Genomic DNA, 17,441 nt, shown 5'->3' on the forward strand with positions numbered 1-17,441 from the left:
CAAGAATATGTGCCATGTGGAATTTTCTATATGGATTTGTTGTGACATTATATATCCTGATGACAGAAATGGGGCTAAACCTTAGGCATATTGTCCCAAACATCTGTGACCAGGCCAGACTCCTGCTAGACTATTGTGGCAGCTCCTCCACTACTGATGAGCTCTGGGAGCAAGAGGGAAACTGCTGAAGGGGCAGTTTCTAGAAGGTATGCTCTTAGGTAGACAAATAAAAAAAAATTACTACAGCTAACAGTAATGGCTTTGAAATCAATGATAATGAATATTCACTTTCAAAATGACTCAGTGAAGCTAATAATATTATTTTATATTTTATAATTACTATGGGTTACATTATCTTCTTATTAATTTTTTTTTTAACCCAGGTGAACCATTGAGCCACTTCCCCAGCCATTCTTTTTTTTTTTTTTTTTTTGAGACAGGGTCTTACTAAGTTGCTTAAGGCCTCACTACATTGCTGAGGCTGGCTTTGAACTTGCAATCCTTCCTACCTTAGTCTCCTGAGTTACTGGGATTACAGGCATGTGTCACCATACCCAGCTATCTTATTATCTTATTTGAAATCACAGCTGCTAATGCAGTAAAGCAGCAAGTGTATCTGTTCCCATTTTATAGATGAAAAAAACCAATGTGCAGAGAGGTTCTGCAATTTGCCCAAGGACACACAGCTGGTAACTTATAGAGATGGAACACAAGCCCCTTTCACCACATCCTCTTCCTAAAGGCTTCGATTCTTAAAATAAATCAACTCTGTTGTTCATGTCTTTTCCATTTATTTTAAGGAAACAACATTCTGGATTAATTTTAAGTAAAAGTACCCTGAAGGCATAACTGAATTTTCAGAGTTGGACAGGTGATCATCTGATGGTGCTGTAGCATTTCTATTTCTCTTTAGGTTGGGAGAAAGGACATTCTCCATGCTCCTCTTTTCTTTTGATTTCCTGTTGGCATCACTCTTTCCCTCCATATTTTTCAACATTCATGCCAGATGCCAGTTGTCTGTGTGAAAACACACTGCATCTCAAATATATCAAGATGCCAAGCGTATGTGCAATATTTGACCATATGTGAATATTCCAGTAAACTCCTGGGGACTTATGTTCCAGTGTCAGTGCTGAACAACAGGAAGACTGTAAATTCCATCATCTAACCAGAGGATTCACATATGCCTCATATTTATAAATACCCAATCTATGCAATGCATTCTGAACTTGACTCTTTGGTACAATGGAGGTGTTGCATGCTGTCTCCATGGAAGCAGTGATAACTTGTAAGAATATAAATTGATGTGACCTTCTCATGTTGGTGCTGTCCTTCCTGATTACAGCAATTGGTTGTTGTGGAAAAACTTGTAAACAAGGAACATTTTTCAAGAGGAATCTTGAAAGAAAAGAAGAAAAGAATGTGTACATGGTGGCTAATAGGTATACTTTAAAAAACCAAAGGTTGAGTTACACTGACTGGGCCACGGAAATTCCCCTGAAGCTGGACAGGGTGGGATTAAATTCTGGAACCATAGCAAAATATTTCCAACGAGACAGAATAGAGGCTAGCATTTTGAGCAATATCTTTATCTCTGGCTTCCCCCTACCCCAGGCTTCTGAGGTGCTGCCTAGTCATGTAAAAACTAAAAGCACAGAATGAAACCACTTCAAGAGGATTTATTTTATGCCAAGCTTTGTTTTGGACCTGGTAAAAGTTAAGAAGATGAGATAAACAAGGCCTTTATCTTCAAAGGCATTTATGGTTTAATACAGGGACTCTCCATCAACACAGAAATGCCAACAAAGCAAGGCAGGAAGGAGTTGGAGGCAACATTTCCTTGCAATACCAGGGTATTGGGACAGACGGAGACTCCTAGCATGACTCTGCGCTAGCTAAGGCCTGTGGAAAGTGAGTTCCCTGCATGAACTGCCCTTCCTTCTAAAAAGCATTAGAAGTCCTACTGGTAATAATAACAGCAATCATTTATCAACTTCTTACATGTGCTAAACACTGTAATTCTTTTTGTCATTTGACTTTCAAAACAACCTGATGAGGATACACTAATTTTTCCTGTTATTATAGTTGATGGAACTGAGGTTTAGAGAGAGAAATAACTTACTGAAGTCATGTACTTGTCTTGTCATGTGATTGTCAATTCCTTTTGTTCTGCAAGGATGAGAATGTTCATAGTTTTCTAACAGAGGTATACTATGCAATGCATTCTGAACTTGACTCTTTGGTACAATGGAGGTGTTGCATGCTGTCTCCATGGAAGCAGTGATAATTTGTGTTACTCTTCATCTCTGCCAAAGCAAGCCCTATTAATTCTTGTAGAATTTTGAGACACCCTGTACATGTCTCATAAACTCCTCCTGAGGTCCAAGGACCTTTTTCTACAGTGCTTTTAAAAAAACTTATGTTTGGTACATTTATTTGGCAATTGATCATAAATTGTCATATGTTGACTCTCATTTATTGTATGATATTGTTTCAATTTGTGTAATCTTTCCATTCATATCATAAACTCCTTCATGTTGGTGATGTTAAGAGATTAAAAATAATTCTTTACATTACTCATTGCAGGGTACATTATGAGCAATATTTTTGGTATTGATTAAAATTAAAGCTGTATTGATTCTTCATTGCTGCTCAACAAATTACCAAGAACATAATAGTTAAGAAAACAACATGTGTTATTGCTTCTCTGGGTCAGTAACTGGGCATGTGTCCTGACTGGTTCTCTGTAAAGTTGCAGTAGAGGCATTGGCTGGGCATGCTTCCCATCTGGAGGTGGGTTCTAAGATCACTGGCAAAATTCATATATAATAGAATGGATTTGAACCCCTATCTCTCATCCTGCACAAAACTCAACTCAAAGTAGATCAAGGACCTACATATTAGACCAGAGAGAGACCCTGAACTTACTAGAATAAGAAGTAGGCTCAATTCTCCAACATGTCAGCTTAGGAAATAAATTCCTCTACAAGACTCCTAAGATGTAAGATGTAAAGTCAAGAATCAATAAATGGGATAGAATCAAACTGAAAATCTTCTTTACAGCAAAGGAAACAATCAAGAATGTGTACAGAGATCATACATACTGGGAGAAAATCTTCACCACCACTACCTCAGATAAGGCATTAATTTCCAGGATATACAAAGAACTCAAAAAAATTTAACACCAGAAAATTAAATAACCTGGTCAATAAATGGGCAAAAGAAATGAACAAACATTTCACAGAAGAAGAAATATGAATGGTCAAAAAATGTTCAATGTCTCTAGCCATTAGAGAAATGCAAATTAAAACTCACTGAGATTCCATCTTATTCTAGTCAGAATGGCAATTATAAAGAACATAAGTAGCAATAAACGTTGGTGAGGATGTGGGGAGTAAGATTCACTCATACATTGCTGGTTGGCCCAACCAGTATAAAAAGCAGTATGGATATTTCTCAGAAAACTTGGAATGGAACCACCTTTTGACCCAGTTATCCCACTCTTTGGTCTATACCCAAAGGACTTAAAATTAACATACTACAGTGATGCAGCCCATCCACATTTATAGCAGCTCAATTCACAATAACCCAGCTATGGAAACAACCTAAGTGTCCTTCAATAGATAAATGGATAAAGAAAATGTGGTGTATATATACAATGGAATATTAGTCTTAAAGATGAAATTATGGCATTTTCTGGTAAATGGATGGAACTGGAGAATATCATGCTGAGTGAAGGAAGCCAAATGTTCTCTTTGATTTTTGGATGCTAACCCCCCAAAAAAGGAAGGTTGGGCAGGGGAATAATAGAAATCCATTGGATTAGACAAAGGAAATGAAGGGAAGGGAGAAGAGAGGGGAATAGGAAAGACAATAGAATTAATTGGTCATAACTTTCCTAGCCTTGTATTTGTACACATGACCAGGCTAACTCACATCATGTACAACTGCAAGAGTGGGATCCTAAATGGAATAAGTTATACTCTGTGTACGTATGGACTGCTAAAATACATTCTACTGTCATGTATAACTAAAAAGAACAAATTTTAAAAAGAGTCATTTCCTTTGGTTGTGGCACTGAGGGTTCTACTTCTTCCTGGCTATCAGATGGAGGCTACTGTCAGCAGTTAGAGGTTGTCTCCTCCATCCCATTTCCATGTCACGTGGCTCTCTGATTTGCCCTTTTACAAAATTGTATATTATTTCCTTCTTGAAAGTCAGTAACTGAGATGTCTCTAGAGGAAGTTTGCTAGTAAGATAGATTCTTTTTTTCTTTTTTCTTAAACTATTAAAGTCTTTAAATAACATAATCTTAAAATAAAGTAATCTTGGGCACAACGTCCCATCACCTTTACTATATTTTATTTATTCTAAGCAAGTCCCAGGCCTCCCCCAGTCTCAAGGGGGATGGGATGGCACAGGACTGTGAACAAAAAGAAATGGGGATCATGTGAGTAGCACCTTAAAATCTACCCACCATGAAAATGAAAGAAGTAGGAAATGTACACATATTTGAGACTTAAATTCATCTAGCAAATCAGTACTAGTACTTAAAATGAATAACCTGGTTCTGATCTTGTTTCACTTATTAAATCATCACCATCACAATTTAGATAGTCTTGGTTAAACAGCAGGTTCTGTCTTCTGGGAATGGAGCCCAGGAATCGATCCATTTAGTGGGTATGAGTTGAGGAGATAACTTGCTAGGAAGGCCACTGTCCAGAGTGATGTGTTTCACTCAGCTGGAGCTGAGATACAAGGCCATTTATCTAGTAGCTGGTGGCAGGAATCAGGATATGCCAGGATTGGGGTCAACTCAGTCTCTCAGGAGGGAAATTAGCAAGGCTCAGACAACTTGTTAGGACTGTGGTCCAGAACACAAGGATAGGGCCTGATGGGATATTTAGCTGCTAGCAGGAAGCTGAGTTGAACCACAACTAAGAGGTTGAACCACAGCTACCCACATACATTTGTGGTTGAGTTTGGTTGTGACTCAATGGGCCTGTCCTCACAGAATTAGCCTTTGCTGCTCCTGTGGACGGAGGGGAGGCTAGAGTTTTTTCTGAGGAAACCCTGTCACTGAGGAAGGTATTACAAATGATCTCATGAAATCTAGGCTCTGATTCCACTTCAATCAAATTTGTGAGAAGTCGTACATGTTTACATTTTTTCCTGAATGTTACGGCACATTCACTTAATTATTTTTAATAAGATTTCATTTTTCTTCAGCCTTTCCCATTGTTCAATCATCTTAACTTTCATTAAAACCCATTAGAACTGGATTTCTATCCAGTTCCTCTTTTCTCATGGAAATTCAGTGATGAATTCAGTGATATAATCCTATCAATTCAACAAATTGGATCAGATATGCTTTTCTGCATATAGCTTATTTATTATACAATTTCATATGCCTTTTTAAATAACACATGTTTTATGGGGTCTTTCTCCTGTGACTCATTTTTGGAGCTGATCCGAGAAGGAGTTATTCACCAGACGTGGCACCATTGACCCTCATTTCGAACTACATTTTTTATTTATTTTTTAAAAGATATTTCATTCACAGAATCCCCACTGAGCTTTTTATTGTGGAAAATTAGGGCCCGTAAATCATCCTCCTCAGAAAACTATAAATTTTATACAATTGAAACATTCCATGGACCGAGCTTGGCACTTTGATGAAATCACTCCTTTGCTTCTATAATTTATGAGCTTTCCCCATTCTCCTCCCTCCTGTTCCATCATCACCTTGCCCTCCCAGCAAGAGTGGGGGTGGTATCACGACTTTAAATTGCTCACTGGGGTTTATTGAGTATAATTTGTGAGTGAATTTATATGAACCCACAATATTGCGACTTATCCAAAATTATGAACAATAAAACTTTTCATTTTCTCCTGGCAGGCAGAAGGGACGGGCTGATCATGCAGGAGGTACCATGGTGCATTGGGGAAGAACAAAGTCTCTGGAAACCAAATGACATGGCTCAGAACACAACCCTTCCAGTCATTTCCTGTAAGACAGGCCTCAGTTTCCTCACCTGTAGACTCAGAGCATGACTGGTCTTTAAGGTTATTTTCAGCTCTTATACTTTCTGTGGCTTGTTGCTTCTTTTATACGGTAATTATAAAAACCAACATGATGTACCTCAAACACTTGATTTTGGATGTGGAAGTTAACCTTTGGTTTTTAGGGGAAAGAAGAGAATAAAGACAAAGTAGTGAAGAATAAAGGACTCTTGATTCTTGTCTGTCAGATTTGCACTGGATTTTGAAGTCCTTGAAACCAGAAGCTCTGTATTTGGAAATTCTGCCTCCCAGTACAGAACCTGACATTTGAATTTCGAATTAAAAAACATTCAGTGAATACAAGAATCCAAAGGCGCATTACTTGCATAGATTTAAGGGCCTGGAGCGTGACAGGCACACAGTAGGTACTCAATATATTTGTTGAATTACCAACAAATGGGCTGCTTGCCATCTTTGGGATCTTGGATTTTCCCTGTGTGTCCACTCCCAATCCAGGTGACGTCTCAGTCTATATATTTTTATATCATCATTTTCCCCAGTTAGAACTCCAGATGGGTCTTCTAAGAAATTTCTGACTTTTTGGTGTCACTAGTACTCACAGTCTTGGCAAGAGTTTTGCTGCTGGAGAAATAGGCTAGAATTAGAAGACAGAAGTGGTATGGCGAAGAGGCTAAGCTTGAGCTCTGGAGTAAGACTTAAGATTAAATGTGGAATCTTCCACTAAAAGACACTTTGGCCTCAGGCAGATCATTTCCTCTGAGTCCTACTCTTCTCTGTAGAATGGGGCCCCAGGGTCAGTAAGTGAGGATTAAAGTAATCATCCATGGTCAAGTGCTTACCCCCATGCTGGCATCCAGCAAGTATTCAATAAGTACTAGGTATGACTTGAGAGTTTCATTGTCAGTAGCAGTGTTGATGTATACAGCTGTAATTGCTACAGTTTTATTTATTTTTTTGTACAAAATTCAGATTCTGTTGTAGCAATATGGCAATTATTCTAGGTAAATTTGTTGTAGTTTAAACTTAGTCCTTTAACTTTTCAGTGTCTATTTGAGATCCTTGTGTTTAAAAAAGAGTTATCAGTGATACTTACTAAAAGAATCTCATGATTTTTAAACAGAGAGCGTTGCTCAGATTTCTACTTACTTCTAAGTGTAGTTTTTGAGATTCCTGGGTTTTAAGAAAGAATGTGAATGTAGTGCTGTGTAAAACATGTCTGGTATCCATCTTTTTCCACACAAGATGGAAAATTTCCTTTCTGAGAGTTGTCAGTTATGACTTTGCCTACATGCAATTATAATATAACACTACTGTTTTAAGAAAAATATTGCTAGGGCCAGAATGCAAAACAGTCTGAAATACTTGAAAAGCAAGATGAAGCCAATTTCTTTTCTCTGATTTGCTTTGACAAGGTATGAACTAGAATATGTGTCTTGGGACTATTTACCTTCTAAATATTAAAAATGTAAATAAGCGATGGGGTTTAGCGTGACAGAATACTGAAGTGATGGCCACCCAGCCTTTGCGAGTAAAATATAGCTCACTTAATGACATTTTGGTTCTAAATCACTGAACTGCAGGCGAGTTTGTGGCTGACAGGGCTGCACAAAAATATTCCTTCAGGACTGTTTAAAAAGGCTGAATAAGCAGAGAATCCTGCGTGACAGTGCTCAGCGTATCAAAAGAGTGGTTCAGGTACACATGTTATTACCCATGGCTCCAGGCCCAATAACCTTTTCCTCTTATGGATAGATTCCCTGGACACAAAACAAATCTCTTTCCAAGTTAGAGAACTTTATCAGATTTATCTCTCTTTGTCAGAGCAGCATGCAGGAAACAAATGAAGTCTACAGCATGATTCAAATTGGAAGGAGAACAATTTACAGTGCTCTCTGGCTTCTCGTAAACCTTATTAATGTTTGGCATGGGGTGCCAAGGAGTCGTAAAGAATCGTCCTGCTGAACATTTATATCTGCTCAGTCTCTTATTATATGTCCTCAACACAACTTAAATAAGGGCAGCCAGAGCATCTCGTGAGCAGGAAATGAGAAAGTTACACGTGTTTTTGTCTCACAATCAAATATTCTTCCCTATCTTTTTGAAGTCTCCCACTGGGAGACAAAGTACTTTTTTGGGTTTCATTTTTCCTTAAGCTGTTGCTTGTAATTTCCACTTTGTTTTAGATTTGTCACAGCCCTAAAATGGAATTAAGTTGCTTATGTGTGCTCATGTCTTCTGTTACTTTGGATTTGGGGCATTTCTCAATTCAGTCATGGATACACAGTTGCTGGAATTCACATTCCCTTTTGGAGTCTAGCCCATTGTGCCCTGCTGATGTGAAGTCATTGTGGGTAGTGCTGACTTATTTGATTGATTTCCTTATTCCTCTGCAGTTCTCAACATATTTGACCTAATAATGCAGAGTAGGTATCATCTGTAGAATACTTAACTTTGTGCCAGGTGCATATATGTTTCATTATATCCTCATAACAACCTCGTGAGCTAAGTACGATCATCAAATTCATGTTAGAGATGAAACTGGAGCACTGATGTTAAATTAAATGCCCTACCTGGAAATTGCCTCTTGACAACCTGCACTACCATCTCTTTCTAGAATTTTACTTTAGAGTTTGTTGTGATGTCCTGTAAAAGACGAATATATCAGGGGAGGAAACTGGGAGGAAGAAGGCTTAATATAGAAAGATGTACTGCATGGGCTTCTACCACCAGTTAAGCTAAAGAAATATTACACTTGGGTGTCATGCTCAGGGACAACATTGTGGGTGGGTGGCCTGTTCAGCCATTCTAACTAGCATAGGACAATTTTCTACTATTGAAGGTTAAAATTTCTTTTGTAATATTTCATTTTGAAATAATTCTAGACTGTCTCTCAAGAGAGACCAATATTCCTTTTCCCAGAATTCCCTAATCTTTACCATTTTAGCACATTTTAAAAAATCATTTTGTCTCTATATAACTACTTGCTATTATTTCACAGACCATTTGGAAATAAGTTGTAGAACACATTATCCTTTTGCCCTTAAACAACTTTGGTGTGTATATTCTAATAAGTAAATTCTCTTATATAAACACATTATAAATATTATAATCAGAAAATTGACATTTATTCAATGCTAATATCTGGTCTACAGACTTTATTCCATCAATTGTCCAAATATAAATATTTTGGAAGGGGATGTTGAGGGATCAATTTAGAGTCACATATTACATTCAGTTGTCATGTCTCTTTCGTTTATTTTGGTCTGGAACAGTTTTTCTTTGTCCTTTTTCATTTTGACAACTTTGAAAAGAGTATATAGTTCAGTTATGTAGCAGCCTGTCTCTCAATTTCAGTTTGTCTGGTATTTCCTTGTGGTTGGATTGAGGTCATATACTTTGTGCAGGAATATCACAGAGGCAATGTTGTGTTCTTCTCAGTGCCTCATATCAGGAGGCACCTGATGCTTATTCATCCTATTTCTGTGAATGTTAGCTGATTTCTACATTGCAAACACAATTTTCAATGGAGTAAAATTAAAATTTGAGTTAGATGTCAGTTTCCTGGGACTTTGGCTCAAATCAGGCCCATCACCCAAGCAGCTTTGGGAATTCTGATAAAGCTAGCTTCCTGATTGTCTCAGGACCAGGCTGCAGAAAGAAATGAGTCAACTGAGATATCCCTTGGCATTTATACACAATGGAGTATTACTCTGCACTAAAAAATGACAAAATCATGGAATTTGCAGGGAAATGGATGGCATTAGAGCAGATTATGCTAAGTGAAGCTAGCCAATCCCTAAAAAACAAATGCCAAATGTCTTCTTTGATATAATGAGAGCAACTAAGAACAGAGCAGGGAGGAAGAGCAGGAGGAAAAGATTAACATTAAACAGAGACATGAGGTGGGAGGGAAAGGGAGAGAAAAGGGAAATTGCATGGGAATGGAAGGAGACCCTCATTGTTACACAAAATTACATATAAGAGGTTGTGAGGGGAATGGGAAAAAAACAAGGAGAGAAATGAATTACAGTAGATGGGGTAGAGAGAGAAGATGGGAGGGGAGGGGGATAGTAGAGGATAGGAAAGGTAGCAGAATACAACAGTTACTAATATGGCATTATGTAAAAATGTGGATGTGTAACTGATGTGATTCTGCAATCTGTATTTGGAGTAAAAATGGGAGTTCATAACCCACTTGAATCTAATGTATGAAATATGATATGTCAAGAGCTTTGTAATGTTTTGAACAACCAATAAAAAAAAAAAAAGAGATATCCCTTGGGGAGCAGTAAGTAGGTACCATCTCTATCACCATAATCTCCAACTTGTGATTTTTGCCCACGAAGTATCTTGATATTTGTTGAACTGATAAAAACAATTAGAATATCAAAATATTTACATGTCAACAAGTATTTCTAGAGCAATTGTTTTTGGAGTGGAAGTGGAGGGTGCAGTCAAATTAGGTTTGTTCTATCTTTGGACAAGGAGGTGGGAGCCTCATGTTGAGGAAGAAGTGGGAGAAGCTGGCATTTAAAACTGCACCCTATGGGAGCTGAGTTTCACAGAACATTGTCTCCTACAAGTAAGGCAGTACTTGATCAAAACAGGTAGGTGCTTACATTAAATGAGGCAAATATCCAGACAGCAGGGTATTGGGTTCTCCATCAGCTCAGCACGCTATCTCCTCCCACCCTGTGTGTGTGTGTGTGTGTGTGTGTTTGTGTGTACTGGCGTAGGGGGAGTTGAGGAAGGCTCATGAAGGACATGGGTCACTAAACAGATACAAGACTTCAGCCCAGGGGAACAAACAAAAAGACTGCAGAATCAGAGTAGGTCTGGGCTGGCACCAAGTGTGATTTCAAAGAGGCTCCTATGGATGGGGCTAGAGAACTAGCTAAACTTTTAGCCTAAAGTCTGGTCTGAGACAAGAGAATTGGAGAATTTTAGCTGGGGGAAGAGGAGGGCACAGTTTGGGACCAAGCCTGACAGTATGGCCAAGCTTATGCTATTAAAGATCTGAGACTTATAATTGGCAATTATGAAATCAATATGAGCAGCTGGACTCAGCATATCCAAGCCTTGCTCACCTTGGATGTGAGCCACACTCATGTCATTATGACGTTTTTTTTTTAAATCTTATAAAATTTTCTCTTTTACAAGACCGTTCTTCAATCCTATATCTCTTTGGACACTGTTGTTGGAGTTAGAAAAATGTAGCATGATTTGATCTGGGGTCCAGACCCTTTCAAAAAATATATTAAGACTGAGAAGGATGGTCTTCTCTCCATATCTCTGAGTTGGGCTACAGTGGACAGAGAGAATCAGAATGAGCAGTGAAATATGTCATAATAAAGAAATATGTCAGGATAAAATTATTTTTAGAAAATAATTGCTTTTTAAAATCATCACCTGTTCTTACCCTCTGTAATTTTCTGTTCCCTATTAGCTTCCTGTATTTTAATTCTTTTCTTTTCCCCTGATATTTCCTATTCATTTAACTATAGCAATATTCCTAGAGACCATAGCAATGAAGTGTTTTATAAACATAAAGTGGGGCATAATGGAAACACCTCCTATGGTAACGGAAACCATAGAAACGTGTGTGTGTGTGCGCACATGCACATGAATGTGCATGCACACAAAGCTATTTTGGGGTCAAAGCTTTGCAGAGTTTATACAGTTGGGAAAATGAAGTGTTTTACTGGGATCACATGGTAAAAATTGGGGTCTATTGTTGTCATCATGATTTAACATTCATTGCACATCTATAGTCCCCTGCACAGACCCTGGAACTAAATGTCAACTCTGCTTCATGGATTTTTTGCTGGAAATTAGATAGCAAAGCCACAAAATGGAAAAAAAAAAAAAAAAAAGAGAGAGAGAGAATACTTCCAAAGCAGAAATAGTGAATAATGCATTCCCAGAAAAAGTAGGTAAGGAGAAAATGAGTTTGACCCAGGCAGTTAGGAATGAAGAATGTGTGAGGAGACTTACATGTCTAGCTCAGGGGTGGTTTGTAGCCATTTCCAAGAACTTTGGGAGGAACTGTGTAGGCTGCATGATCTAACACTATAATCCTCTTCTGTCACTGCTCAGGCTCCATGGGGTGGAACCTTGACCTGGAGACTCCCTGTATTGGATAAAAACAAGCTGACTTCTCTGTAGGCAAATTTTCAAATGGAAGTTTTACTCTACCACTCACACATCTAATACAATAAGTAATCAAGCCCTCAGGCTACAAGGGAAATGCTGAAGGTTCCTTTTTGCAAGGATGTAAAGATCATTCAAAATTAAAGATATGGTTTTTAAGAATATTTTTATCCTTACAATGTTCCTGAGACCATATTTTTTTCCGACATCAGACACCTCCCCCCACTTTTTAATATTAAATGTCATTTAATAACAAAAGTAAACTGCATGTTATTTATGGAAACTGCAGTATATTAACTTGGCTAATTACAGGGTTATTCACTTTCCCAGCACCAGGTCATCTCCCATTTGTTTCCAACTGCTATGGCCACCATGTGTTTTAAGAGTAAGACAGAAATAATAAAGTGCAGGTTTCCAGAGTAATCACGTGTTATTTGCACAGTTCACCCAGGGAATTTACCATCTGGATTTGAAGGGCACATTATCCTAAAACAGAGTGGACTGAGTAGGGCTTTCCCATAACCCGCTTGTGTAACCACCAACTCTGTTGGGAAATTTCAAATGGAGCTATAGGGCCAGAAAAACCCAAATTCAGATGCCAGGCAGCATAATTCTTCACTTATGTGAAATCTTCCCCTTCTCTGCCTCTTAGTTTCTGTTTATAAAATAGGGTAGTGATGCCTAATTTCTAATATGATGCTGAATCTTGAATGAGATGATATGGTATGGTACTCAGCACAGGGTAAGTTGATAATGAATCCTGGTTCTTAGTTTATTTCCATTTCAACCTGCTCTAAACTCCTAAACTGAGAAGGCATGAAAGATACGTAGTGCTAGCTCTAAATTCAGAGTAAGAGACCCAAACTGGGCTATGTTCTATAAGGGTATTTGCTGTGTTATCGGAGCTACTATTTGCTCATTTTAATCCTCCCTCCCATACCTCCCTGGTTAATGAGGTGCCATCACCTGCCTATTCAAAAACTGAGCCATTTGTTAGTGACAGTATGTGTGGATTTTAGCACAGAGCTCAAATAAACTCCCAGCCCTTTACTAGTATCTGCTAGAAATGCCAGGAATGGGTTTGACCCTCTACTCTATGAAACAGTTCCTATATTTCCATCAACTGCTTGAATCTTTAGATCTATAAATTCTCTATCTCTTCTTCTTTTTTTTATTGGTTGTTCAAAACATTACAAAGCTCATGGCATATCATCTTCCATACATTTGATTCAAGTGGGTTATGAACTCCTATTTTTTACCCCAAATACAAGTTGCAGAATCACATCGGTTACACATCCACATTTTTACATAATACCATATTAATGACTGTTGTATTCTGCTACCTTTCCTATCCCCTACTATCCCCCTCCCCTTCCCTCTCATCTTCTTCTTTTTTTTAGAGAGAGAGAGAGAGAGAGAGAGAGAGAGAGAGAGAGAATTTTTTAATATTTATTTTTAGTTTTCGGCGGACACAACATCTTTGTATGTGGTGCTGAGGATTGAACCCGGGCCGCATGCATGCCAGGCGAGCACACTACCGCTTGAGCCACATCCCCAGCCCTCTCTTCTTTTTTTGAAAGGGGTTTCTACTTGAATTCTCTTTCAACTCTGACAGCCAGTTAGTTCCATTCTGACACAGTGGAGATATGACGCTTCCCTCAATAGACACAACCTGGTTATGTGCCATCCAGCAATACCTCCAGGATGTTTCAGCTGTGGGGTCAGTGACAGGTAGCCAGGCCTTGCCATTTGGAAGACTAGTTGTTGTAGTGATGACAAACCCTGGCTATATAATTTGTTGTTTGAAATCATGAATCTTCTTAATTTTCCTGTGCTTCTGGCAACTCTGTCTAGACCCTGTTTCTTGGCATTCTCTCATCTTTCATTTATGCCACAATTCCCCAAAGATCTTTGGCTGCCTACTTTCTTCTATGCAATGATCTATCTTTCAGTCACTAACTTTGAATGGGATTTTTCATAAGCCAGAGTTTTAATATCCTTCCTAGTTGTAAGGAAAAAAAAGTAAGCTCCCCCACCAAATGTGTGTGTGTGTGTGTGTGGTGTGTGTGTGTGTGTGTGTGTGTGTGGTGTATTTATATAGTGTTTTTTTTTGTGTGTGTGTGGTGGGGATTGAACTCAGGGCTGCTCTACCATTGAGCTACATACCCAACAATTATTATTATTCAAAAATTTGAGAAAGGATCACTAATTGGCCAAGGATGACTTCAAACTGAGATTCTATTGCTTCTATTAATGGCAACAGATGGGCAGATGTTTGCCCATTTCCTTAAATCAGTTTCTCATTATGTTTTTTGATTTGATGTTTGGTGTAGCTCAGAGAACCTATTACTGAGGTAAGTTGTATGTCAACCAAATCAGTTTGGTACACCGTGGTTGAATCTGATGGGGTCAGGTCTGAGGTGTCATTGGAGACAAAGAGATGAAACCCTTACCCTGTCCTCTGATTGCCTGACATCCAGTAGGGAAGTAGGTAGTTAAGTAAACAACAATGATACAATGTGCTAAGTACCATAACTAAAGAATAAACAGTGATTTGGTGGGGGGTGTGATTTTGCCACCATATTGATCTGAAGCAAACTGTAGTATTTTGATTTTTAAAGTAACTGAGTTTCTGATTTATTAATAAGGCCCTCTTGAATAAAAATGGTGAATGAGGGCATCCTTGTCTTGTTCCAGCTCTTAGAGGGAATGCTTTCAATTTTTCTGTATTTAGAATGATGTTAGCCTTGGGCTTAGCATAGACAGCTTTTACAATGTTAAGGTATGTTCCTATTATGCCTAGTTTTTCTAGTGTTTTGAACACAAAGAGGTGCTGTATTTTGTCAAATGCTTTTTCTGCATCTATTGAGATGAGCATACGATTCTTGTCTTTAAGTCTATTGATGTGATGAATGACATTTATTGATTTTTATATGTTGAGACAACCTTGCATCCCTGGGATGAACCCCACTTGATCATGGTGCACTATTTTTTTTAACATGTGTTTGTATGCAATTTTCCAGAATTATTAAGGATTTTTACATCATCAGGGATTGTGGTCTGAAGTTTCCTTGATGTATCTTTGTTTGGTTTTGGTATCAGGGTGATACTAGCTTCATAGAATGAGTTTGAAAGGGTTCCCTCCTTCTCTATTTTATAGTATAATTTGAGACGTATTGGTGCTAATTCTTCTTTGAAGGGCTTGTAGAACTCAGCTGAGAATTTGTCTGGTCCTGGGTTTTTCTTGGTAGGCTTTTGATGGCATCTTCTATTTCATTGCTTGAAATTGATCTGTTTAAATTGTGTATGTCCTCCTGATTCAGTTTGGATAGGTCATATGTCTCTGGAAATTTGTTGATGTCTTCAAGATTTTCTATTTTAAACTCTAGCCAGAGCAATTATGCAGAAGAAAGAAATTAAAGAGATACAAATAGGAAAAAAAAAAAACCCTCAAACTATCACTATTTGCCAATGACATGATTCTATATTTAGGAGATCCAAAAAATTCCACCAGAGAACTTCTAGAACCAATAAATAAATTCAGCAAAGTAGCAGGATATAAAATTAACACCCATAAATCAAATACATTTCTATACATCAATGATGAATCCACCGAAAGAGAAATTAGGAAAACTCTCTCTTTCACAGTAGCCTCAAAAGATATTTGAGGCTAACAAAAAAAGGTGAAAGACCTCTACAATGAAAACTACAGAACACAAAAGAAAAAAATTGAAGAAGACCTTAGGAGATGGAAAGTTATCCCCTACTTTTGCATGGAGAAATCTAGATCTGAATTCTGTGATTCCAAAACATCCAAGTTCAAGTTAGCAGATGTATGACAGACTAATAGATTCTACAGTTAAACTAGAGTTCATTATCTATTCCTTCCATCTATCTACTGAATGGATAAAATTCACACTTACTGAACACTGACTATGTGTCAGCTAATCTGTTACTAGGCACCTGGGTACAGTGATAATCTTTACAGATGTAGCTCTGCCTCTGTGAAACCTAGAGTATAACTACCAAAAGCAATTTTTATTTTATTCATTTTTGAGTGTTCATGAGGGAAAGTTAAATTTACACACATTTCCTTCATTCTTGTATTGTCTTGATATTTCACTATTAATAACATTTAGGAGTTATTTTGTGCTAAAAAATTGTTGTTACATTCTGGGAATACTTGCATATACAAGAATGTAATGGAAAATGATACCTTGCTAAGATGCAGTACCTATGAACAAATGTAACTTAAGACATTCAACTATAGCCTAGGATTCTAATTTGCACACCAATTGTATAGGTAGTCTTTTGGAGGATACTTAAAAATAACAGGAACTATAAACATTAAAGCTGTGCACATATGGGTGCTATGCGTGTATCAATTGTCAGGATTCTACATTTGGTTTTGGTATTTTTGGTAAAGACATGGGATATAACTGTTAGCATATTTAGGGAAAATTTAGTAGACCCTGGATTCTCTACTATGAATTTTACATCTCTTGGTCTCTGATGAGATCTTCACTTCTTGCATCAGATAATATTAACTCTAGAAAAAAAAATTAGTCTTTTACTCTGTGAGGTTGGCAGAGCACAGATGCAAGTCTCTTTTCCTAGTCTTAAGAATCTCATAGGCCTTTTCTTTATGTCTGTATAGGATTGGTCTCTCTGGGGATCAATATTCTCTGTGCATTGAATGAGATGTTTTATATCTTCTTTGACAGGGAGAGTCACCTCCTGGGTGTCATCTCAAAATGGACTCGGTATTATATGAGAGCAGTAGACAGCAGTAACCCTTAATCTCTTACTTTGGACAGGTAGGGCATACCTACTTGTAAAATTGCCTGGTTTGCTCTCATGTTGATGATATTATTCAGTGTGTGCACTTGTGTGGTCTAGATCTCCAATGAAACCTTTCATTCTAACCCATTAGATGATTCAGTAGGACCATATCTCTATTCACTAACCTAAAATGAATACAGATGACTAATTGTGACCCTGCCATCTAATTGGGAAAACAAAACAACACTAACAAAAAGGGCAATGAAACCTTTCAAAATATGTCACCAGAAGGCAGCAAATAGTAGAAAAATCACTGCAATGGCTTCAGGAACTATGGGTAGGAATCAAAGCACTACTACTTATTCTATGACCATGATCATGTCACTTAACCTCTCTGAGCCTTAGTTTCCTCTTTTATAATGCAAAAATGTAAGTTGTCATATGTATTTTGTCCACCTTGCAGATGGCAGAGTCAAAAAATATCA

The sequence above is a fragment of the Marmota marmota genome, unplaced genomic scaffold (genome assembly GCF_001458135.2).
Source record: "Marmota marmota marmota unplaced genomic scaffold, marMar, whole genome shotgun sequence".
Lineage (NCBI taxonomy): Eukaryota > Metazoa > Chordata > Mammalia > Rodentia > Sciuridae > Marmota > Marmota marmota.